Raw genomic sequence first — 25,668 nt, forward strand, 5'->3', positions numbered from 1 at the left:
AAGGTTGAGAACCACTGTGTCTAATTAAATGGGCTCAGAAGTAATATTTCTTGTATGATGATAGTTCAAGGAAAGTACTAACTATTGAAATAACTATGTGTGGATTGATTTATTGACATGAAACAACATTAGTAATTCTATAGCAAACTAGAGAAGAATTTGGCATTGTATTTAAAAAACTGTGTTTAAAATGTATGTATAAATAAAACGGCTGAGCTCATTGTGACTAAAGCAGCTTCCTATAGCCCTTATCTGGCTTAAAATATGCAAAGCTAAATTCTTAGAGACAGGCATTTAAGAAACACAAAATTTAGCAAAACATACGAAAGTTAATATGTTCCCATCCAGTGAATCTAGTTGTAGATGGGCATGCTGGGAAAAGGGTATCTTTGTATAAATGATTAACCTAAAACGTTAAGAAAAAGTTTAGTGATAAAGTGATTTAGAAAAGCTGTAAATGAATGAGACTTCAGAACCAAGATTACTAAGTTTGTATTGGGCTGTTGATGCTACAATAATGAAATTTCTCATGTAATTATGACACTCAAACAATCATGACATTTCCTTTTTAGGTGGCAGCAAAGTTCTGCAGCTAGACAGTGGTGGTGGTCGCTTATGTCACTGACTTGTACACTTTACATTGATTACAATGGTAAGTTTATGTTCTGGGGATTTCGCCATGACACAAAAGCCACAGACCGCAGCAAGCCTTCATCCACGAGTATTTCACAAGTCACGAGTAAACTCGGTTTGGATATAGATTCCAAATTGTGGGAAATAGAAAATATTTTGTTATTGTTAGACAGAAAAAAATATATTTCTTTGTTCAGAAAATGCCATATATTTTCAAAGAGATAAAATTGCAACTCGTGTTAATAAAATGGGAGCATGGTGCACAAATTTTACCAAGACGGTGGACAGCTGCTAAGATCAAAAAGAGTCAAAGGGGATAGATATAAATAGTACATATCAAACTTCATATGCACAGGAAATCAAATGATAGGCCAATATTTTAGAATTATAGAAAAGGTGATTACCATCTTACATGCAATACTTTGGAACATTTAATGTTATTCATATTATTGGACATTATATAAATTACTGCTAAAGAATCGTCTCATGATCCAACTCCTCAGGGATCCTTTTTTTTAGACCACGCACTCTTAGAGAGCAAGACCCCTGGCTTCAGACTGGAAGCTTTGACCACTAATCCAGCTAGCCCTCCAGCTGTCTTCAAGGTAAGGAGGTTCAGGTTCTTTTGGTAATAAGCTCAGCTCCAGAGACAGGATATTTTTCTGTTCCCCATGCTACAGATGCTCTGTAGTCTGGCTGCTCTCATGGGAAGCTGTATGATGAGTCTTTTGCTGGGACACAGATATATTTGCTTTCATAGAGAAGGAAAGGCATATACCTGGCAATTGGAATCGGTCAAACAAGGGGCAGGAGGTTAAGGTGGTTGAGCTGGTGTCCAAGGCTTGATAACTTTTTTTTTAATGTGTCCAGAATGAAAGTATTGATTGGATGGAATAATCCCTCAGTCAATCAAAGGTGTGTTTGTCAGGTCGGGAGCTCAAGAAGCTGGTACTAGTCATCCTGTAGGATGGATTCCTGCACAGAAACAGCAGCTGCTGCCGAAATATGTAGGAGCTGAAAAATGGTATCCCTTGGGTGGTAGTGGTTCAGACTAGATGATAGTGCTTGAAATGCCACAGACTCTCTCACTCCTTCCTGTCTCCTGAATGCCATCTCATTCCCTCTCTAGGCTCCTATTCCATGCTGTATCGGTATCTCCCCATTTCCCTCTCCCAACTCCTTCCCTCCTCCCCACTGCGTGTGTGTGTGTGTGTGTGTGTGTGTGTGTGTGTGTGTGTGTGTGTGTGTGTGTTGGAGGGTTTGTGACCTTGCAGGTAGAATTGGCTTTAGTAACCCCGGGAAGGGAAATGGTGCAGTAACTGTGTTTATTATACTGCTACTCAGCTTCCAATGATGTGACCTCTGCTCTTATCCTGTATGTTCTGTCTGATTTCCTTAATGGCAGTATCCAGCCACTGAAGATGTCCCAGGGCAGCTGAAAAAATCGTGGAGAGGAAAAGAACAAACACGATAATTGCCTTTTCCTCAAGGGTTCCAACAGGCCAAGGATAGACTAGAGAAATTGCCACCCAGCAATATCTAGGCATGAAGATAGGAGACATAGAGTGAAAGGGAGAAAATCTGGGTGCTTTTTTCATAGAATTTCTCTTTGGGATTCACTAATCTTTTTTGGGGGGGGGAGTACAAGAACAACAGCTAGTTTAATATTTTATCAAAGTCTCATGTCTGCTTCACATTTTTAATTTTTTATATTATTATTACAAATTTTCGCCTCCTCCCCTCCTCCCATTCCCCTTCCCCCTCCCTCTCCAGTCCAAAGAGCAGTCAGGGTTCCCTGCCCTGTGGGAAGTCCAAGGTCCTCCCCCCCCCCATCAGGTCTAGGAAGGTGAGCATCCAAACAGACTAGGCTCCCACAAAGTCAGTACATGGAATAGAATCAAAACCCAGTGCCATTGTCCTTGGCTTCTCATCAGCCCTCATTGTCCGCCATGTTCAGAGAGTCCGGTTTTATCCCATGCTTTTTCAGACCCAGTCTAGCTGGCCTTGGTGAGCTCCCAATAGATCAGCCCCACTGTCTCAGTGGGTGGGTGCAGCCATCGCAGTCCTGACTTCCTTGCTCATTTTCTCCCTCCTTCTGCTCCTCATTTGGACCTTGGGAACTCAGTCCAGTGCTCCAGTGTGGGTCTCTGTCACTATCTCCATCCATTGTCAGATGAAGGTTCTATGGTGATATGTAAGATATTCATCAGTGTGGCTATAGGATAGGGCCAGTTCAGGCGCCCTCTCCTCAGCTGCTCAAGTAACAAGCTGGGGACATCTCTCTGGACGCCTGGGAACCCCTCTAGAGTCCAGTCTCTTGCCAACCCTAAAATGGCTCCCTTAATTAAGATATATACTTCCCTGCTCCCATATCCACGCTTCCTCCATCCCAACCGTCCCATTCTCCCAAGCTCTCCCCATCCTCCCCTTATCACTTCTCTCTCCCCATCTCTCCTTACCCCCAGCTCACCCCTACCCCCAAGCTCTCAATTTTTGCCTGGAAATCTTGTATACTTCCAATATTCAGGAGGATAACTACATGTTTTTCTTTGGGTTCACCTTCCTATTTAGCTTCTCTAGGATCATGAATTATAGGATCAATGTCCTTTATTTATGTCTAGAATCCACTTATGAGTGAGTACATACCATATTCATCTTTTTGGGTCTGGGTTACCTCACTCAGGATAGTGTTTTCTATTTCCATCCATTTGCATGCAAAATTCAAGATGTCATTGTTTTTTACCGCTGAGTAGTACGCTAATGCGTATATACTCCACACTTTATCCATTCTTCCATTGAAGGACATCTAGGTTGTTTCCAGGTTCTGGCTACTACAAATAATGCTGCTATGAACATACTTGAACAAATACTTTTGTAGTATGATAGGGCATCTCTTGGGTATATTCCCAGGAGTGGTATTGCTGGATCCTGGAGTAGATTGATCCCGAATTTCCTGAGAAACCGCCGCACTGATTTCCAAAGTGGTTGCACAAGTTTGCATTCCCACCAGCAATGGATGAGTGTACCCCTTACTCTACATCCTCTCCAGCAAAGGCTATCATTGGTGTTTTTGATTTTAGCCATTCTGACAGGTGTAAGATGGTATCTCAAAGTTGTTTTGATTTGCATTTCCCTGATCACTAAGGAGGTTGAGCATGACCTTAAGTGTCTTTTGGCCATTTGAACTTCTTCTGTTGAGAATTCTTTGTTCAGTTCAGTACCCCATTTTTTAATTGGGTTAATTAGCAAAAGGTTAAGTCCTGCTTTCAGTCCCAGACAGCAGCTCCTTCCTATTTGGAAGTACATACTGCTGACTTTTGTGAGACTCCCTTTTTTGCTGTCTTGCATCTGAGAAACTTGTTTTTGGGGGTCCTATAGGAATCATGTCATAGCTGGGCAGTAGTGGTGCACGCCTTTAAGCCCAGCACTTGGGAGGCAGAGGCAGGAAGATCTCCGTGAGTTCGAGGCCAGCCTGGTCTACAAGAGCTAGTTCTAGGACAGGTTCCAAAGCTACAGAGAAACCTTGACTTGAAAACCACCTGTTTTTTCTGAGTAGTCCCCCATATCCTCTGAGTACCAAGTAAATGAAAACAATTCCTCATTTCACATGACAATAAATGTGTGCATGCTTTAAAAAAAAGTTTTTTTTCAGTTCTCTGAAAACACCATGTACATGACCTACCATTTATTTCCAATACCGTGCTAAGCAAAGCTAGTAAAGGTTCCACAGTTTAAGGACTGAGTGTCACAAGATTGTTTCCAGTGTAAGATGACAATCACACATGGGGGTATCTTCGGGTTACTAACCCTTCTTTCTGACTCGGCTTCTAATCTCTGCTTTCTACAACCATTTCATGTTCAGGAATATGTTACAAATACTCAAAAGAAGCCATGGAAACCCTTTAATGTTACTAAACTAAATGTTATAATAATAAAATTTTCTAAAGTCTGTGAGTGACAGGGTAGATGAGGTGATACTCAGGACAGTGTCTATAAGGGTACAAGATACGGGAGGTGCTGTCCACAATGAGCGGCAGTGCCGTACCATTTGAGTGCATTCACCAATCAGAAAATTTTCCAGGTTCAGTTAATTAAAATCATTAAATAAGTTCAGTTATATAGACTATTAATTAAATAACTGACCATTGGTGATTAACTTAATCTCCAATTCCCATTGTGTCCCTGAAAGTTATGAGATATGGCTCTCTATGCATGTCCTGTATGGTTTCTTTGTTTTTGTTTTTGTTTGCTGGGGGCCAGCCATATCTTAATGCTACCTGGAAAGCTTAGTCACCATCATCTCATCAGCATGCAAGTTTGAATACTTGAGAGATTCCAAGACTCTTTTACTCTGAGAATCTCATGTTTTATGGAGCAAGGAACTGAGGCCAAATGTTAAGGCATGCCCATATTGTATTTGTTACTGAGGAAACTCTAAGAATTTATGAGTTCTGTGCTAGGAGCTGAGAATGAAAATTCCTGCCTCCTCTCTTATTTTTTGGCAGATAATAGTTGTTCATATTTATAGGGTACACTGTGATAATTCAATACATGTATATAATGTGTCATGATGAAATCAGCATAGTTAACATTCCCATCTCCTGATGCATTTCATGTTATTCTCTGCCTTACTTTCAAGAGAATTCTTGTAATATTAGTATTGGTTCAGTGTTGAGGTTTTCCTCTCAAGAGCTATTTTCTCCTGTGTTCCTTTTAGAGAAGACTGCAGCATGGGGTGGCATAGTAAAGACTATCCGATCTCCATCCCTGGTTTCTCGACACAGACCTTTAAAAGCCTTGAAATTTCCTGACATATAAGAGTAATAAGGTGTCTTTGTTGTGCTGTAGGATGTGAACAATCACAGAAGGAAATATCCTTTTTTATTTTTTTATTAAAAATTTCTGCCTCCTCCCCGCCTCCCTTTTCCCTCCCCCATACCCCACTCCCCACTCCTCTCCCCCTCCCTCTCCTATCAGAAGAGCAGTCAGGGTTCCCTGCCCTGTGGGAAGTCCAAGGTCCTCCCCCCCTCCATCCAGGTCTAGGAAGGTGAGCATCCAAACTGGTTAGGCTCCCACAAAGCCAGTTCATGCAGTAGGATCAAAACCCAGTGCACTGTCCTTGGCTTCTCAGCAGCCCTCATTGTTGCCACGTTCAGAGAGTCTGGTTTGATCACATGCTTCATCAGTCCCAGTCCAGCTGGCCTTGGTGAGCGCAGCCCCACTGTCTCAGTGGGTGGGTGCACCCCTCACGGTCCTGACTTCCTTGCTCATGTTCTCCCTCCTTCTGCTCCTCATTTGGACCTTGGGAGCTCAGTCCGGTGCTCCAATGTGGGTCCCTATCTCTATCTCCATCCATCGCCAGATGAAGGTTCTATGGTGTTATACAAGATATTCATTAGTATGGCTATAGGATTGGGCCATTTCAGGCTCTCTCTCCTCAGCTGCCCAAGGACCTAGCTGGGGACATCTCTCTGGACCCCTGGGAACCCCTCTTGAGTCAAGACTCTTGCCAACCCTAAAATGGCTCCCTTAATTAAGATATATACTTCCCTGCTCCCATATCCACTCTTCCTTTATCCCAACCATCCCATTCCCCTAAGCTCCCCCCATTCTCCCCTTCTCACATTTCTTTCCCCATCTTCCCTTTCCCCCATTACACCCCACCCCCCAGTTCCCAATTTTTGCCCGGCAATCTTGTCTACTTCCCATATCCAGGCGGATGACTATATGTTTTTCTTTGGGTTCACCTTCTTATTGAGCTTCTCTAGGATCGCGAATTATAGGCTCAATGTCCTTTATTTATGGCTAAAAACCAATTATGAGTGAGTACATACCATGTTCATCTTTTTGGGTCTGGGTTTCCTCACTCAGGATAGTGTTTTCTATTTCCATCCATTTGCATGCAAAAATTAAAGTTGTCATTGTTTTTTTACTGCTGAGTAGTACTCTAATATGTATATTTTCCATACTTTCTTCATCCATTCTTCCATTGAAGGGCATCTAGGTTGTTTCCAGGTTCTGGCTACTACAAATAATGCAGCTATGAACATACTTGAACAAATACTTTTGTAGTATGATAGGGCATCTCTTGGGTATATTCCCAGGAGTGGTATTGCTGGATCCTGGAGTAGGTTGATCCCAAATTTCCTGAGAAAGCACCACACTGATTTCCAAAGTGGTTGCACAAGTCTGCTTACTCACCAGCAATGGATGAGTGTACCCCTTCCTCCACATCCTCTCCAGCAAAGGCTATCATTGGTGTTTTTGATTTTAGCCATTCTGACAGGTGCAAGATGATATCTCAAAGTTGTTTTGATTTGCATTTCCCTGATCACTAAGGAGGTTGAGCATGACCTTAAGTGTCTTTTGGCCATTTGAACTTGTTCTGTTGAGAATTCCCTGTACAGTTCAGTGCCCCATTTTTTATTTATTTTATTTATTTTTATTTATTTATTAAAGATATCTGCCTCCTCCCCGCGATTGCCTCCCATTTCCCTCCCCCTCCCCTGATCAAGTCCCCCTCCCTTGTCAGCCCAAAGAGCAATCAGGGTTCCCTGCCCTGTGGGAAGTCCAAGGACCACCCACCTCCATCCAGGTCTAGTAAGGTGAGCATCCAAACTGCCTAGGCTCCCACATAGCCAGTATGTGCAGTAGGATTAAAAACCCATTGCCATTGTTCTTGAGTTCTCAGTAGTCCTCATTGTCTGCTATGTTCAGTGAGTCCGTTTTTATCCCATGCTTTTTCAGACCCGGGCCAGCTGGCCTTGGTGAGTTCCCAATAGAACATTCCCATTGTCTCACTGTGTGGGTGCACCCCTCGCGGTCCTGAGTTCCTTGCTCGTGTTCTCTCTCCTTCTGCTCCTGATTTGGACCTTGAGATTTCAGTCCGGTGCTCCAATGTGGGTCTCTGTCTCTGTTTCCTTTCACCGCCTGATGAAGGTTAATATTCAGGAGGATGCCTATATGTTTTTCTTTGGGTTCACCTTCTTATTTAGCTTCTCTAGAATCACGAATTATAGGCTCAATGTCCTTTATTTATGGCTAGTAACCAAATATGAGTGAGAACATCCCATGTTCCTCTCTTTGGGTCTGGCTTACCTCACTCAGGATAGTGTTTTCTATTTCCGTCCATTTATATGCAAAATTCAAGAAGTCATTGTTTTTTACTGCTGAGTAGTTATTCCATGCTTTCTTCATCCATTCTTCCTTTGAAGGGCATCTAATTTGTTTCCAGGCTCTGGCTATTACAAACAATGCTGCTATGAACAGAGTAGAGCATATACTTTTGTTGTATGGTAAGGCCTCTCTTGGGTATATTCCCAAGAGTGGTATAGCTGGGTCCAGGGGTAGGTTGATCCCAAATTTCCTGAGAAACCGCCACACTGCTTTCCAAAGTGGTTGCACAAGTTTGCATTCCCACCAGCAATGGATGAGTGTACCCCTTTCTCCACAACCTCTCCAGCAAAGGCTATTCTTGGCGTTTTTTATTTTAGCCATTCTGACAGGTGTAAGATGGTATCTTAAAGTTGTCTTGATTTGCATTTCCCTGATTGCTAAGGAAGTTGAGCATGATCTTAAGTGTCTTTTGGCCATTTGAACTTCTTCTGTTGAGAATTCTCTGTTCAGCTCAGTGCCCCATTTTATAATTGGGTTGATTAGCCTTTTACGGTCTAGTTTCTTGAGTTCTTTATATATTTTGGAGATCAGACCTTTGGCTGTTGCAGGGTTGGTGAAGATCTTCTCCCAGTCAGTTGGTTGCTTTTTTGTCTTAGTGACAGTGTCCTTTGCTTTACAGAAGCTTCTCAGTTTCAGGAGGTCCCATTTATTCAATGTTTCCCTTAATGTCTGTGCTGCTGGGATTATATGTAGGAAGTGGTCTCCTGTGCCCATATGTTTTAGAGTACTTCCCACTTTCTCTTCTATCAGGTTCAGTGTGTTCAGACTGATATTGAGGTTTTTAATACATTTGGACTTGAATTTTGTGCATGGTGATAGATATGGATCTATTTTCATTCTTCTACAAATTGACATCCAGTTTTGCCAGCACAATTTGTTGAAGATGCTCTCTTCTTTTCCATTGTATACTTTTGCCTCCTTTATTGAAAATCAGGTATTCATAGGTTTGTAGGTTAAAATTCGGGTCTTCTATTTGATTCCATTGGTCGACTTCTCAGTTTTTATGCCAATACCAAGCTGTTTTCAATAATGTAGCTCTGTAATAGAGTTTGAAGTTTGGGATGGTAATGCCTCTAGATGATCCTTTATTGTATAAGATTATTTTGGCTATCTTGGGATTTTTGTTTTTCCATATAAAGTTGATTATTGTCCTCTCAAGGTCTGTGAAGAATTTTGATGGGATTTTGATGGGGATTGCATTGAATCTATAGATTGCTTTTGGTAGAATTGCCATTTTTACTTTATTGATCCTCCCAATCCAAGAGCAAGGGAGATCCTTCCATTTTCTGGTGTCCTCTTCAAAAATTTCTTTCTTCAAAGACTTAAAGTTCTTGTCAAATAGATCTTTCACTTCCTTGGTCAGAGTTACCCCAAGATATTTTATGCTATTTGTGGCTATCGTGAAAGGCGATGCTTCTCTGATTTCCCTCTCTGCATCCTTATCCTTAGTGTATAGGAGGGCAACTGATTTTTTGGAGTTGATCTTGTATCCTGCCACATAATTAAAGGTGTTTTTCAGCTGTAGGAGTTCTTTGGTAGAGTTTTTGGGGTCGCTTATGTACACTATCATATCGGCAAATAACGAAAGTTTCACTTCTTCCTTTCCAATTCGAATCACCTTGATCCCATTATGTTGTCTTATTGCTATTGCTAGAAATTCAAGCACTATATTGAAGAGGTATGGCGAGAGTGGATAGCCTTGTCGTGTTCCTGAGTTAAGCGGGATGGCTTTGAGTTTCTCTCCGTTTAATTTGATGTTAGCTGTCGGCTTGCTGTAAATAGCTTTTATTATATTTAGGTATGACCCTTGTATCCCTAATCTCTCCAAGACCTTTATCTTAAAGGGGTGTTGAATTTTGTCAAATGCGTTTTCAGCAGCTAATGAAATGATCATATTTTTTCTTTCAGTTTATTTATATATTACATTGATATATTTTCATATGTTGAACCAGCCCTGCATCTCTGGGATGAAGCCTACTTGATCATAATGGATAATTTTGCTAATGTGTTCTTGGATACGGTTTGCCAGTATTTTATTGAGAATTTTTGCATCCATGTTCATGAGTGAGATTGGCCTGTAATTCTCTTTCTTGGTTGGGTCTTTGTGTGGTTTTTGTATCAGGGTAACTGTAGCTTCATAAAAGGAATTTGGCAATGACTCTTCTGTTTCTATATTATGAACTACATTAAGGAGTATAGGTATTAGGTCTTCTTGGAAGTTCTGGTAGAATTCTGCATTGAAACCATCTGGTCCTGGGCTTTTTTTTTGGAAGGGAGGTTTTTGATAACAGTTTCTAATTCTTCACAACTAACAGGTCTATTTAGATCATTCACCTGGTCTTGGTTTAACGTTGGTATATGGTAGTTATCTAAAAAAAATGTCCATTTCTTTTACATTTTCCAGTTTTTTGGCATACAGGCTTTTGTAGTAAAATCTAATGATTCTCTGAATTTCCTCTGTGTCTGTGGTTATGTCCCCCTTTTCATTTCTGATCTTATTAATTTGCGTGTTCTCTCTCTGTTGTTTGATTAGTTTGGATAGGGGTTTGTCGATCTTGTTGATTTTCTCCAGGAACCAGCTTTTTGTTTCATTGATTCTTTGTATTGTTTTCTGTGTTTCTATTTTATTGATTTCAGACCTCAGTTTGGGTATTTCCAGTCTTCTACTCTTCCTAGGTGAGTCTGCTCCCTTTTTTTTCTAGAGTTTTCAGGTGAGCTGTTAAGTCTCCAATATGTGCTTTCTCTGTTTTCTTTAAGTAGGCACTTAGTGCTATGAACTTGCCTCTTAGCTCTGCTTTCATAGTGTCCCATAGGTTGTAGTATGTTGTCTCTTTGTTTTCATTAAATTCAAGGAAGACTTTAATTTCTTTATTTCTTTCTTGACCCAGGTGTGGTTTAGTAGTTGACTGTTCAGTTTCCATGAGTTTGTTGGCTTTCTGGAGGTAGCATTGTTGTTGAATTCTAACTTTAATCCGTAGTGATCCAATAAGACACAGGTGGTCACTATAATTTTTTTGTATCTTTGGAGGTTTCCTTTGTTACCGAGTATGTGGTCAATTTTCGAGAAGGTTCCATGAGCTGCAGAGAAGAAAGTATATTCTTTCCTATTTGGGTGGAATGTTCTATAGATGTCTGTTAAGTCCATTTGCTTCATTACCTCCATTATTTCTCTTATTTCTCTATTAGGTTTCTGTCTGATTGAACTGTCTATTGGTAAGAGAGGAGTGTTGAAGTCTCCTACTATTAGTGTGTGTGGTTTGATGTCTGCCTTGAGTTCTAGTAATGTTTCTTTTACATAAGTGGGGGCTTTTATATTAGGGGCATAGATATTCAGGATTGAGACTTCATCCTGATGAATTGTTCCTGTTATGAGTATAAAGTGTCCATCTCGATCTCTTCTGATTGATTTTAGTTTGAAGTCCGATTTGTTAGAAATTAGTATGGCCACACCCACTCATTTCTTAGGTCCATTTGCTTGAAAAACCTTTTCCCAACCCTTTACTCTGAGTAGATGTCTGTCTTTGTGGTTGAGGTGTGTTTCTTGTAAAAAGCAGAATGTTGGATCCTGTTTTCATATCCAATCTCTTAGCCTGTGCCTTTTTATAGGTGAATTGAGTCCATTGATCTTAAGTGATATTAATGACCAGTGGTTGTTAACTCCGGTTATTATTATTTTTTCTGGTAGTAGAGTTTGTGTGTTTCCCTTCTTTGAGTTGTTCTGGTGAAGGGTCACTAGAGATAGGCACTCTTGGCAATGTTGGATTCCTTGGGTGTGATTTTCCTTCTTTTACTTTCTGTAAGGCTAGATTTGTGGCTACGTGTTATTTAAATTTGTTCTTATCCTGGAATAGTTTCTTTTCTCCATTAATAGTGAATGATAGCTTGGCTGGGTATAGTAGTCTGGGCTTGCATCCATAGTCTCTTAGTTTTTGCAGTACATCTATTCAGGACCTTCTGGCTTTCATGGTTTCCATATAGAAGTCCTGTGTAAGTGTGATAGGTTTACCTTTATAAGTAACTTGACCTTTTTCCTTTGCAACTCTTAATATTCATTCTTTAATCTGTATGTTTTGTGTTTTGATTATTATATGGCGAGGGGATGGTTTTTTTATTCCAGTCTATTTAGTGTTCTGTATGCTTCTTGAATATTCATAGGAACATCTTTCTTTATGTTGGGAAAGTTTTCTTCTTAATTTTGTTAAATATATTTTCTGGGCCTTTTCTTCTCCTTCTTCTATTCCTCTTATTCTTAGGTTTGGTCTTTTTATTGTGTCCCATATTTCCTGAATGTTTTGTAATGAGAATTTGTTGGATTTGCTGTTTTCTTTGATCAGTGCGTTTATTTTCTTTATGGTGTCTTCAGAGTCTGAGATTCTTTCTTCTATCTCTTGTATTCTATTGGTTATGCTTGTTTCTGTAGTCCCTGTTCATTGATCTAGATTTTCCATATCCAGCCAGCCCTTGGTTTGTGTTTTCTTCCTTGCCTCCATTTCAGTTTTCAATTCTTGAACTGTTTCCATTACCTGTTAGATTCCCAGGGTATCATTTACGTATTTATTCATTTCTTCAAACTTTTGGTTATACTTCTCATCCATTTCTATAAGGGTGTTTTTTTCATGCTGTTTAAGGGACTCTATCACTTTCATAATGTCAATTTTTCCCCCTTCTTCTGGATTAGGGTGTTCAAGACCTTCTGTTGTAAGATCACTGTGTTCTGGTGTTTCCATGTTGTTTTTCAGATTGGTGGAGGAATTCTTGCCTTGGCGCCTGCCCGTCTTTTCCTTCAAATGCTATCCAATGAATCTTCTTCTACAAGATCAGGTTCCCTTTCTGGCCAGGGACCTCACTGACAAAAGGCCTACCTTGTTGCAGGCAGGCTATTGAAGCAAAGGAACTCCCGCCCACCCCGATGCCCTGAGCACCCTGTCCCAGCGCCCAAACAGGCTGAGCTGGCAGATCCTGTGGCCCCGTGGAAGGGAGGAAGAAGGGAGAAGGTTCCTGGGTGCAAACTGGGATGAGTTCAGGAGAGAGAGGTTTCAGCAGAGGGGAACATATCCTGCAGAATGACTGGGGAGTGAAGGAAGTCGGGGAATGTCCGTGCTCCTTTTCTGGGCTCCTGCCGTGGGTCAAGAACATACTCACCCCTCTCTCCAGATTGCTTTTGGTCAAGTCATTTATCACAGGCAGCAAAAAGCAAAACTGAACAAGACAGTCGTTTCTCAGTGAATCATCTCAGTAGCTGGGACCCACATAAAACGCTTGTTGACCTGAACTCCAAAGTTCCAGCGAAGTACTTAATCCGTCAGGAAAGGAGCCTAGTCACTGGAGCAGGAGCAGGAACCAAGCGCTGGAACCAAGAGGAGAAGGAAATATCCTATTAGTAGAAATTTGGAATTTGGGGCTAGCTCAAGGTCCAAGGAGGAAAGTGGGACTAAGTACTCAGTTCAACAACAGTGGCACTTAATAATGCTAAAATAAATGAATCTCTCCCAAAATACTTAACTTCAGACTGTTAGGGAATTTGTTTACTTTCTATAAAAGTATGAGAATTTGAGCTGTATTGTAGCTTCCGTGTAGAAAGCAAGTTATAGATGGTGGCACACACTTGTAAACCCAGGGCTGAGAGGCTGAAAATAGGAGGCCAACACAGAAGGAACCCCAAAGCCTTCTCTCCAGTCAGTTTAGCCAATTGCTAAGTCTCACGTTTAGTGAGATATCATGTCTCCAGAAATAAGGTGGAGAGCAGTAGAAGATTCTCTGTGTTGGCCTCTTGCCAAACATGCTTGCACATGATACATGTATACATGTTTACCATAACCCCCACATACGCACATGAAAAGTAAATTAAAAATTCTTATTTTCAAGGCTATAATCATACTAGGAAAGGGAAATACACCCTGTCTCCATATGGAATGGGCAGAAAAGTTGTGGTTAAGATTCTCCCACACCTTATCTTATGTGAATTATTCTAGTGAATTATGAAACCCCATTCTGGAACCATGACATTTATAACTTGTCAGTAGGAAGTATGCATGACTGATAATCAAGACCAGTGTTGATCTCACTGACTAATGGTGATCATCTTGGTGACAGTGTTCCTCAATATCTGGAGTCTGACTCCAGCTCTAGGTGATTGATTTTGAAGACTTGATAAAAGAACAATTGTGCCACTATCTACAGTTTTAGAAGGCACCTCCAAATTAATATCTGTAAAGTCAACATCTGATCCTCCACATCTTAGATTGTTACAGTGGAGGAAGTACCTGCCTGTGTAGTATACATAACAATATGGTACAGGACTTTGTGTCATTCATTTGTAATTTAGGTAGTTTCTAAAATTACCAATTTTACATTTTATCAACACCCATTCAGCCTGGAAATCTTGTCAGTATTGTATTAGTGTTGGTGGAACTTAAATTTTTAACCTGGCAGGTTATGTCTAGGTTCCATAGCTACTGCCAAGCAAATATTTAACCCATTCATGACCACCAAATTTTTTATTACAGCTACATAACAGCTGTGTTGATGCACATATATGCATGTGCTAATAGGGAAAGATAAGTCATGATTTGATCACTCCTTGGGTATTTGGAGATTTGGAGCAGGCAGGATAAGCTCTCAGATTTTTTTTCCAGTTATGAATACTTTTAAACTTTCTTACCTCTAGTCTCTCTTTAACTTGGAAGGCAGTGTTACAATTTGGAAATAGAAAGGTTGAGCTTTAAGAAATGCCAGTGAACCTTGAAAACCTTGATAGAAATCAGTTGATATTTTCTTTTCTTTTTTTTTGAGACAGGGTTTCTCTGTAGCTTTTTTATTCCTGTCCTGGAACTAGCTCTTCTAGATCAGGCTGGCCTCGAACTCACAGAGATTCGCCTGCCTCTGCCTCCCAAGTGCTAGGATTAAAGGCGTGCACCACCACCGCCTGGCTCAGTTGATATTTTATAGATGAGATCTGACTGAAGGTTGTTCTATTGAAATTGATGCAGGATCAAGGACTGTAATAGCATTTCACCTGTGCTGTAAGAAAACATACTTACTTCCTTGATAACTGGAAAGATGACAAATCTCCTTTGATGATAACATATTAGGGCAGGTAATATTTGAACTGGACCTGATGTTACATAAAATAGTCTATAATATTTCTCCAAAAGGATGAGAGAGACTATGAATGATGAGATTTTTATTCTAATCTAAGGGGAGGGATCTGATGGAGACATCCCACTGAGGGCCTAGTGTTCAAAGGTCTCTCACTCTCTGCATAATGTCAGACTGTGGGTCTCTGCATTTGTTCCCAGCTGCTGCAGGAGGATGTTTTTCTGATGATAGCTGAGCAAGGCACTGGTTTATGAGTATAGCAGAATATCATTATGAGTCATTTTATCACTATATATTTTTTCTTGTTTTAGACTCGTATTATTTGGTTTTGTTCTATGTCCCTGTGCTATCAAGTCTCTGGTACTTGATCATCCAAGTAGTGTTAGATAAGGGTTCTATCTTGTGGAGTAGGCCTTAGGTCAAATCACTTACTGGTTGGTTACTCCCACAGGCTTTGTGACACCATTGCCCTAGCATGTCTTACAAACAGGATCGCATTGTAGATTAAAGGGTTTGTGACTGGTTGATGTGTATGTTTCTCTTTTGATAGTATATAGAGTAGCATACTTAACCAAAAACCAACTTGACATCTTCAGGTTCATTAAGTTGTGTAGGTGTTGTCTTTAGCAATAGGGCCTTTCTCTCAGTTTGTGGAGAACAACCTATAGTCTTGGCAACAGCCTGGGTTTATGGATATCCGTGGGGATTACTGGACAACTCAATTAGGTGTAACCTAATCCCAGTACCAGAAGCTTCATTTGGTCACAAAAGATGGCCCGTTGGGACTCTGTCCTCCCCATTATTGGCAATTTCATTTAGATCACCTTCATATATGTATATGTATGAGCATGTGTATATTTCTAGAAAGTTTGCTATATTAGGTTTCTGTACTACCCCATGTCCCTTAATTCCGTGTCTCCCTCCCTCCCCGCCCCTCTCCATTCCCTCCCACAATCTCCCTCTATACTCCCTGTCCCAACTTGACCCTCCCATTCCTGACCCCACTTCCATTCATATCTATCTATTTGCTTTCTCTTTCCTAAAGAGATATATCTGTTCCTAATTTATTATTCTATACCTGCCCTCTACAATTCTATGGATAAAGATTCGCATATATACCTCACTAAATCAACTAAGCATGGCTCATAAGGGCTCACAGAGACTGAAACAGCAAGCATGGGGCCTACATGGGTCTACACCAGGTCCTCTGTGCATATACTATGGTTGTGTAGCTTAGTTTTCTTATGGGACTTCTAAAAGTAGGATCAGATGTGTCTCTGAGTCTTCTGCTTGCTCTTGAGACTCTATTGGGTTGTATTATCCAGCTTTTCTTGTGTCCTATTGTATCTTGTTTTTTCCTGTTTGATTATTATCTCTTGGAGGCTTGCTCTTTTCTGAAGTGGATCTTGCTGAGAGCAGAGGTGGTAGGGAGCTGGGAAGAGTGGAGGAAGGGGAAACTGTAGTTGGGATGAAAGAAGAGTCTATTGCCAGTGATAAAAAAGATTCTGCATATGAATGAGATCATACAGTATTTCTCTGCCTTATTTATTTCTCTTAACATAGTGGATACCAGGTTCCTTTAAGGTATTATAACGGAGTTTCATTTTTTAAACACTGAAAAGTATTTCATTCTGTATATATGCTATTTTCTTTATCTGTTTATCTATTGATGGACAGTTACTTTGATTTTTTTGCATTAACTCTTGTAAATAGTACTTATAGACTTAGATGAATAGCAGTAGTAGAATTGTTGGGTCACATGGCATTTTCTTAAGACACTCTTTTCACATATTAACCCTCACTGTCTTTTGCCATTTTGATAATAGCCATTCTGACTGGAATCATGATGTGCTAGTTGATTTTTGTCAACCTGACACAAACCTTGACATATTTGGGGACAGGAACCTCAATTGAGAAAATATCGTCATTAGATTGCCTGTAGGCAATCTTTTGGGTCATTTTCTTGGTTAGTGACTGAAATAGTCTTTAATATATTTTAAGTTGATTTTGTTTTGTATATGGCAAGAAATGAGGTTCTAGTTTCATCTTTTTTCTGCATTTTCCCAGCACCCAAATTGAAAAGATTATCATTTCTTTTTTTAAAAGAAATTTTAATTAAATTTTTTATTGTGTGGGGGGAGGGCTTGTATTTGTGTATTTTTGAGGGAGGTTCACGTGGAGGTCAGAGGACAACTTTCAGGAGTCGGTTTTTCTTTCCATCATGTGTATCCTGGGGATTGTCTGTTGCAGAATATTTGTGTACATTGTAAAGATGTGTCTCTTCCTAAAGCAGCTTCTGATTGGGTTAATAAAGAGCTGAATGGCCAACAGGTAGGCAGGAAAAGTATAAACAGGTCTTCTGGGCAGAGAGTGAACTATGGGAAGAAGAAAGGCGGATTCTCTAGCGAGACACCAGGGAGACAGTGAAGAGGTTGGACATCCAGTACAGAGTAGAGGTAATTAAGCCACATGGCAGAATGGAGATTTGTTGTGGGAGCTGTGGGTTGTATTCCGCCACCCAGCTCCCACCACCGGCTAGCTTTACCCGAAATAACAACACACAAATTGTATTCTTTTAAACACTGCCTGGCCCATTAGTTTCAACCTCTTAACCCATTTCTAATAATCTATGTAGCACCACGAGGTGCGCTTACCAAGAAGATTCTAGCCTACGTCCATCCTGGGTCGGAGTTCATTGCATCTGCCTCAGAGAGCAGAACTATCGCATCTGCCTGGGAGAGGGGAGCATGGCATCTCTGAGCTCACTTCCTCTTCCTCCCAGCATTCTGTTCTGTTTACTCCACCCACCTATGTTCTAACCAATAAAATGGGCCAAGGCAGTTTCTTTATTTTTTAATTAATGACCTTCCTCCACCAGAGATTAATAAAAGCTGGGTAATTTAAGTTATAAGAGCTAGTGGGACAAGCCTAAAGTAAGACCAAGCTTTCATAATTAATAATAAGTCTCCATGCCATTATTTGCTGGCTGGCGGTTCACAGAAAATCTGATAAGAATGCTGGCTACAATTGGCAGGTTTGGCAATAAGTGCCTTTTCCTGCTGAGCTGTCTTGCCAGCCCCTGTGTTCTTTCCCTGTTGTTTATTCTTAGTACCTTTGTAAAAAATTCAGTTAGCTATAAACGCACAAATTTCATGCTCAGCTTTTTAATCCTTTCCAGGTGTCTGTTTTGGTGCCAATATCATACAATTGGTAACTGTAGGTTTATAGTCTGTTTTAGCTTGGGTACTAGCTTTGTTCTTTTTATGCTATTTGGCTTCAGCTAACAAGTTCTTTTGTTGTTTTATTATAAACTTATTTTTATATATTTTAATTAAAATAAAATTTTATTACTTTGTCCCTTCTCTTTGTTCCCTTCAGTCCTCCACAAGTTCCCTCTCTCCAGCTCCTTCCAAATACCCACACTCTCAAATTGATAGCCTCTTCCTCACTGATTATTATTGCTGTGTGTGTGTGTGCATGCTTGCACATGTACAAATATACAAATACTTCTCCTTGGGTATGTTTTTATTTATTGTGTGTATATGATTGCAGGGCTGACCATTTTTTATTGGACAGCCCATTAGTTGGCTCATCCATGGGACAGGTCAGTTCTTTCTCTCTCAGGAGTCATCATCACGCCTGTAGTTCCTTGCCCCACCATGTGATCCTGGGAGATGTTCCCCCATCTGCCTTAGCATGTCTATTGATATTGCCATTTTACAGATCTTGTTCATGCATCCATTTCTTTGAGAGACTTCCTGGTACTCTGGTTTTAAAAATCTTTACCTCTTCCATGATGTTTCCTGAATCATAGATGAAGGAACTGTGGTCTCTCTCTCTCTCTCTCTCTCTCTCTCTCTCTCTCTCTCTCTCTCTCTCTCTCTCTCTCTCTCTGTGTGTGTGTGTGTGTGTGTATGTGTGTGTATTATACACATACACATATATATGTATATATAGGGATGATGCTCCCCAGGATTCTTGATCTCTGCATGTGTCCAGTTGTGGCTTTCTGTGATGGTGTCCATTTGCTGACTAGAGAAGCTCCTTTGATGAGGGGTGGTAGCTACACTTACTTAGCTTCTGCAGTTACTCCGTGTTATGTATTCATTCATGAAGATTTGGAGCTAGAAATTGCAGATGAGAGAGAATATGTAACATTTGCATTTCTGGGTCTGAGTTACTTCACTCAATACAAACTTTTATATCTATCCATTTTAGGTCTATCCATTTACCCACAAATTTAATTTTTCTTTATAGCTGCATAGTGTTCCATTGTATGCACATCTTCATTATCCATTAATCTACTGGAGTATATTTAGGTTGTTTACATTTCCTAGTTATTGCGATTAGGGTGGCAATGAGCATGGCTGAACAATTATCTGTGGAGTGGGATTTTGACTCCTTTGGACATATGCCGAGGAATGATATAGCTGGGTCGTGGTAGATTTATTTTTAGTTGTTTGAGAATTCTCCATATTGGTTTCCAGACTGGCGGCACCAATATGCATTCCCACCAACAATGAAATGAGGGCTCCCCCTTTCTCACAAGCATGCCAACGTTTGTTGTCATTTCTTTTCCTTATCTTAACCGTTCTGGCTGGGGAAAATTAAACACCAGAGTTGTTTTCATTTGCACTTCCCTAATTTCTAAGCATGATGAACAATTTTGAGGTATTTCTTAGCCATTATTTTATTTCTTCTATTGAAACATCTCTGTTTAGATTCCTAGCCCATTTTTAATCAAGTCATTTATTTTCTTGACTTCTTTGAGTTTTTTGTATACTCTGGATAATAATTCTTAGTCAGATGTATAGCTGGAAAAGATTATCTTACATTCTGTGTGTTTCTTCTTCACTCTATTGATCATTTCCGTTCAGAAACGTTTTAGCCTTATGAGTTTTCCACTTCTCAATTGTTGACCTTAAACCCTTGGCAACTGGAGTCCTATTCAGAAAGTCCCTTCTTAAGTTTTGTGGCTTACTGCCTGCATTTTCTTCCAACGCTTTTAGCATTTCAGCTTTCAGATTGCTGTCTTTCGTTCACTTGGAGGTAATTTTTGTGCAGGGCGATAGATATGAGTCTTATTTCATTTTTTCTGCCTGTGGACATCCAGTTTTCCCTGCACCATTTCTTGAAGATGATATACTTTCTTTAGTGTACATTTTATTGCCTCTTTGTCAAATATCAGGTACAGTGCTCATGTTTAAGTCTTCTGTTTTCTTTCATTACTTTACAAGTCCTTTTTTGCCCATATCATACTGTATTTATTACTACAGCTCTTTAATAGATCTTGAAGTCTGGAATGGCGATCTCTCCAATACTGTTCTTTTTCTTCAGTATTGTTTTGGCTATCCAGGGTCTTTGGGGCTCAGTGTAGCATGAACAATAAAAACTGAGATACAGAAATTGGGGTTAAACTTGAAAACCAGAAAAGCAAAGCAGCCAAGCCACTAGAAATGTCTTACCTCTACCAAGGCTAGGCTAAACTGACTAAGACCCCCCCCCATTTTATATTCCCTTTAGTGCTGAGATTAAAGATGTATGACTCCTCAGTACTGGAATTAAAGGTGTGAGCTACCACTACCTGGATCTGTTTCTGCATTGATCTTGTGTATCCCAGGGTAGCCTGGAACTCACAGAGATCCATCTACCTCTCCTGAATCCTGGGACTAAAGGTGCGTGTCTCCTGACCTCTAATGGTTTTAGCTTTGCCTCTGATCTTCAGGCAATATTTATTTATTAAAATACAAATAATATACCACCACAGTTCAATATAAATTTTAACATATTTTTTTCTATTTCTATGAAAAATGAGATAGAGATTATTACTGGCATTGCATTGAGTTTCAAATGCCTTTCATTAGAATGGTCATTCTCACATTCTTCCCTCTCCCTGTTCTACCATCTTGCTAGTTTTCTTTCTTTTCTCAGGCTCATTTCGACTTTCACATTATATATATAAAATGGCTTTATCCAGCACTTTGGATAGCCTGACTCTATTACACGCTGTTTTATGAAGAGAGCAAGCCTGTACTTTGGCCTAGGCTCCAGTTTGCCATTTGAGGTTATGGAATACACCCTGTACTTCAGCCCAGCTGTGGTACCACCATTTGATAATAGGGGCTGTGCCCATAGTCAGGTCCCAGCTCCCCGTTGCCATTTGATGTTTGATAGGCCCAATTTGAGGTATGATTGCCTCCATCCCATGTCATCTTATGAGGTCACAGGGACATTCAAGAATCTGACTCCAGAACTAGTCTCTACCCAGTGATTCCTTATTTATCTAATACCCAAGGGTCCTTTGCCGTCTATGCCTCCTCCTTCCATATCCTATTATATTTAGAGAATACAAGCTATCCTAGTTTACAGTCTTTAGGACTCAGCCTCCCAAGAGATTAGATGGCTTTACATTATGTGAGTGCAAATCTTTGTTTCTTTCTTTCCAGTATACCTTTAAACAAAGCTCTATAAATAAACAATATTCCTCCTATGTGTTTTTAATTTGTTTCTTAGTTCCTAAGTGTGTTCCCTTCCTTTATATCCTGTCAAGCAGCAATCTAATGCTAGTCACTAACCCAGCTATCATTTCTTTCTTCTTTCCCGGAATTTTCTCTACTCACATCCATAATAACTAGCATACTACCACATACTATGAGTGTCCCTTTATTTTCCAAATTAATAAAGATCTGTTTTTGTAATCAACTGATTCTCATTGTTCATTGTGCATTTACTACTGGCCAGTGAATATAGTTACAAACAGTACTCAAGCCACAGTGGAGTCTAAGGATACAACCTGGTTCCCTGAGTAGCAGCAGTCTAAAAGAGGAAAACACGACCTCAACACTACTACAGTCTAGTCTCTCGTGAACACTTCAGACACTTTCACTAAAAATAAAAAGTGACCTGAATTAAGCAACAATAACAAGATGCTCTAATGCTAACCAATGCTCTAATCCCACATGGGCAGGGTCCAGTGTAAAAACTCACGACAACTGGTCTCCTCCAAAAATAATTAATCCTATAGTAATGGCTCTAGTGAAAATAATTAAATAAAATTCAAGACACACAGTTTTAAAAGGCCATAAAAATATTTTCAAACAACTCAAAGAGGAAACTAAATATATTCCAAGAGAACATAAACAATTAGTTGGATGAGAAGAGGGAATCAATTAAGATATAGATATAAAATTCAACAAAGAGATAGAAATGCTGTGAAAAAATTAAACTGGATTGATATTGGAAAGGATAAATACAGTAGGCCAAATGTGAGGATGTGGAGGAGGTAGAGCTGAGAAACGTGGTGGTGATGAATATGATATAAATACACTGTATTCATGTATGAAATTATTAAATAAAAATAAAATTTGTTTCAGTGGAAAACCTAATGAATAGAATGGGTCATAAGAAGGATAGAAATGTGCGGGTGAAGACACAATAGTGAGATTGGAATTAGACTCAGTCAAAGTCCATGGTATATGAATAGAACACTCAAGATATTTAGGACACCATGAAAAGACAAAATTTATTAATTATAAGCATAGAAGAAGGCATTTCATGTCAAATAAGAAATATTCTCAATAAAATCATAGAAGATAATCCCCCAAATCTAGAGAAGGATGCACATCCAGATACAAAAGGCTCATTGGACACCAACTAGATAGGACCAGAAAGAAAATCCCATGCCATATCTAAATCCCTATGCCATAGCTAAAATAGACAGAACACAGCAAGTGTATTGAAAGCTGCAAAAGAGAAGACCCAAGTCACATATAAAGATAGGCCATAGGAATAAATGCTGACTTTTCTGTGGGAACCTTATAAAAGTAAGAAGGTCTTGAAAGAATATATTTTAATTTCTGAAAAATCAGAATTGCCAATCTAATCTTATATGTCTGGCAAAACTATATACTGTAATTAAGGGAGCAATAAAATGTTCTGTGAAAATGCAGTCTAAAGGATTTTGTAGCCACCATGCCAGCCCTATAGAGGATACTCAAAAGAATATTTCGAAGTAAAGAGGAAAATAAACACACCTAAAAGGCTACCGAGAAACTAGTAAACAGATTAAGATAATGGTTAGACAAAAGAACTGAGATGGCTCAGCAGTGAAGAGCATGTACTGCTCTTGCAAGGGACTGGGATTCAGTTCCAGCATCCATATCATGTGGTTCACAACTACCTCTATCTCCTGACTCGGGATCCTATGCGCCTTTCAACATTTGAGGATACTGTACTCAGTATGCACAAGATCACATAGAGATACACATATACCCATACTAAAATTATTTTTTAAAAAAGACTATGAAACACCCAAAACTACAAAATTAACAAAATGACAGGAATCAATACACACCTTTCAATAATAACAATATTGATAGTCCAATTCTCTCCATCAAAAGACACAAGCTAGCAAATTGTATTACAAAACAAGATCTCTCTTTTTTCTGTCTTGTTTCTCTGGCTCTTAATAGTTTTCTACTTCCTCTTCTGAGATGTTGCCTGAGCCTCCTGTGTAGAGCTTATATTGTAGATTAACAACTGAGGCTTAACCACCCGATGGTCATTTGTTCTCAGCACAAATGTGCCGAGATTTAATTGCGGATTTAGTAGTTCCATTGGCAGTTCAAAACGTTTCTGTAAGGAGGATAAAAAGCTACACTTGTGTGTGGGCATAAGGATAAGGATTTAGAATGCAGTTAGAAATTATACTGGCTTAGCAATTATCCCAAAGGAAGGAGTGTTTGTGGGTTGATTAAAGACTTTGGTGTTTCCTTATTTTTAAGCAGGTGTAATGACGCTTCCCTCCTGTTCCTATAGAATATGGGCATAGTTTGGCCTAGCTCTATGCAGTACTGCTGTTTTTAAAATGTGTTGATTTCTTTCAAGAGACCATGAGCTCTTTTTTAAAATTGTTTTTTATTGAACTATATATTTTTCTACTCCTCCCTTTCCTCTCCCCTCCCCTCTTACCCTCTCCCATGGTCCCCATGCTCCCAATTTACTCAAGAGATCTTGTCTCTTTCTACTTCCCATGTCAATTACATCTATGTATGTTTATCTTAGGGTCCTCATTGTTGTCTAGGTTCTCTGGGATTGTGAATTGTAAGCTAGTTTTCTTTGCTTTATCTCTAAAAGCCACTTATGAGTGAGTACACATGATATTTGCCTTTCTTGGTCTGGTTACCTCACTCAGTATGATGTTTTCTAGCTCCATCCATTTGCCCGCAAATTTCAAGATGTCGTTTTTTTTTCTGCTGCGTAGTACTCCATTGCGTAAATGTACCACATTTTCCTCATCCATTCTTTGGTTGTGGGGCATTTAGGTTGTTTCCAGGTTCTGGCTATGACAAACAATGCTTCTATGAACATAGTTGAGCACATGTCCTTGTGGTACAATTGAGCATCCTTTGTATATATACCCCAAAGTGGTATTACTGGATCTTGAGGAAGGTTGTTTCCTAATTTTCAGAAATTGCCATACTGATATCCAAAGAGGCTATACTACTTTGCAATCCCACCATCAGTGGAGAAGTATTTCCTTTACCCCACATCCTCTCCAGCATAAGTTGTCATCAGTGTTTTTGATCTTCGCTATTCTTACAGGTAAAACATGGAATCAGAGTTGCTTTGATTTGCATTTCTCTGATGGCCAAGGATGTTGAGCATTTACTTAAATGTCTTTTAGCCATTTTAGATTCCTCTGTTGAGAGTTCTCTGTTTAGGTCTATACCCCATTTATTATTGTATTATTTGTTCTTTTGATGGATTGCTTCTTGAGTTTTTTGTATATTCTGGAGATCTGTCCTTTATCCTATGTGGGGTTGGTGAAGATCTTTTTTTATTCTGTAGGCTGCCGTTGTGTCTTATTGACCGTGTCCTTTGCTTTACAGAAGCTTTTCAGTTTCAGGAGGTCCCATTGTAGTGTAAAAGGGACAACTGGAGCAGGAAACCAACCAATCACTGAGCACCCTGACTCTGAACTCAAGAGTCAGAGAAAGAAACATACCCTGTATTTGAGACCTGGGCCATGGAGAGAAACATCTTTATCCCTGAACCTAGGACTAAAGACATGTGCCCTGGCTCTGAAACTCGTGTCAAGGAAACACACTTTGTTCCTAGAATCAGAGCCAGTGAAGGAAATATGCCCTGGTCCTAAGATTAGAGTGAAAAAGCTAAAAAGAACCAATGAAAGAAACACAGTTTGGCCATGAAGTCAGAGCTATATCTGCCCCTGTCCAGCTAAATTTACCAATACCTGAGCAGGAAAAACTAACCAATCCCCCTTTTCCCTGGGAAAACTCGGCCTTTAAGAAGCCCTATATAAGCCTCTCCACCCCTTCAGTTAAGAGCTGTCATTAATCCCTTCCCTGACAGAGGCAGCCACTCTCCTGTACTCCTCCTTCCCAAATAAATCTCTTTCTCAAAAGAGTCATGGTGCAGAGCAGAAGAACCTGGCTGAGACCTCCCTTAGGGGACAGAGCTGAAAAATCTTGCTGAGATGCTCCCTAGGGGGCCTCAGCAAGGAGGCAGAGAAGAACAGAAGAACCTGGCTAGGACACTCCTTAAGGGGGCTGAGCAAGGCCAGCAGAGGAAAACTAACTTTTCACCAGAACCTGAGGAAGAGATTCCTACATTTCTACGGGGGCTTCCCCTTGCAGAGTGTGAGCAGGAGAAACATCTTGGGTGGAAGAAGCAGATAGCTCTGCTAAGATGCTCCCATAAGGGAACAGAGCAGAGCTCAGCTGTAGTGGCTCTCCAAGA

General features: G+C 40.0%; 1 protein-coding gene across 6 annotated transcripts in view; it reads left to right on the forward strand.

The window, feature by feature from the left end:
* Positions 1 to 25,668, forward strand: part of Gprasp3 (G protein-coupled receptor associated sorting protein family member 3) — a 57,027-nt gene that overhangs the window by 4,093 nt on the left and 27,266 nt on the right. For 3 of the 6 annotated variants that reach the window (XM_075957775.1, XM_075957774.1, XM_075957771.1), the window contains 2 exons: positions 573 to 652; positions 1,153 to 1,238. The gene's annotated coding sequence lies outside the window, so the exon portion shown is untranslated. Of the gene's footprint in view, positions 1 to 572; positions 653 to 1,136; positions 1,239 to 20,430; positions 20,583 to 25,668 lie in introns of all 6 variants that reach the window. The other 3 variants (XM_075957776.1, XM_075957773.1, XM_075957772.1) reach the window with 2 other exon arrangements.

This window comes from Microtus pennsylvanicus, chromosome X (genome assembly GCF_037038515.1).
Source record: "Microtus pennsylvanicus isolate mMicPen1 chromosome X, mMicPen1.hap1, whole genome shotgun sequence".
NCBI classification, from domain to species: Eukaryota; Metazoa; Chordata; class Mammalia; order Rodentia; family Cricetidae; genus Microtus; species Microtus pennsylvanicus.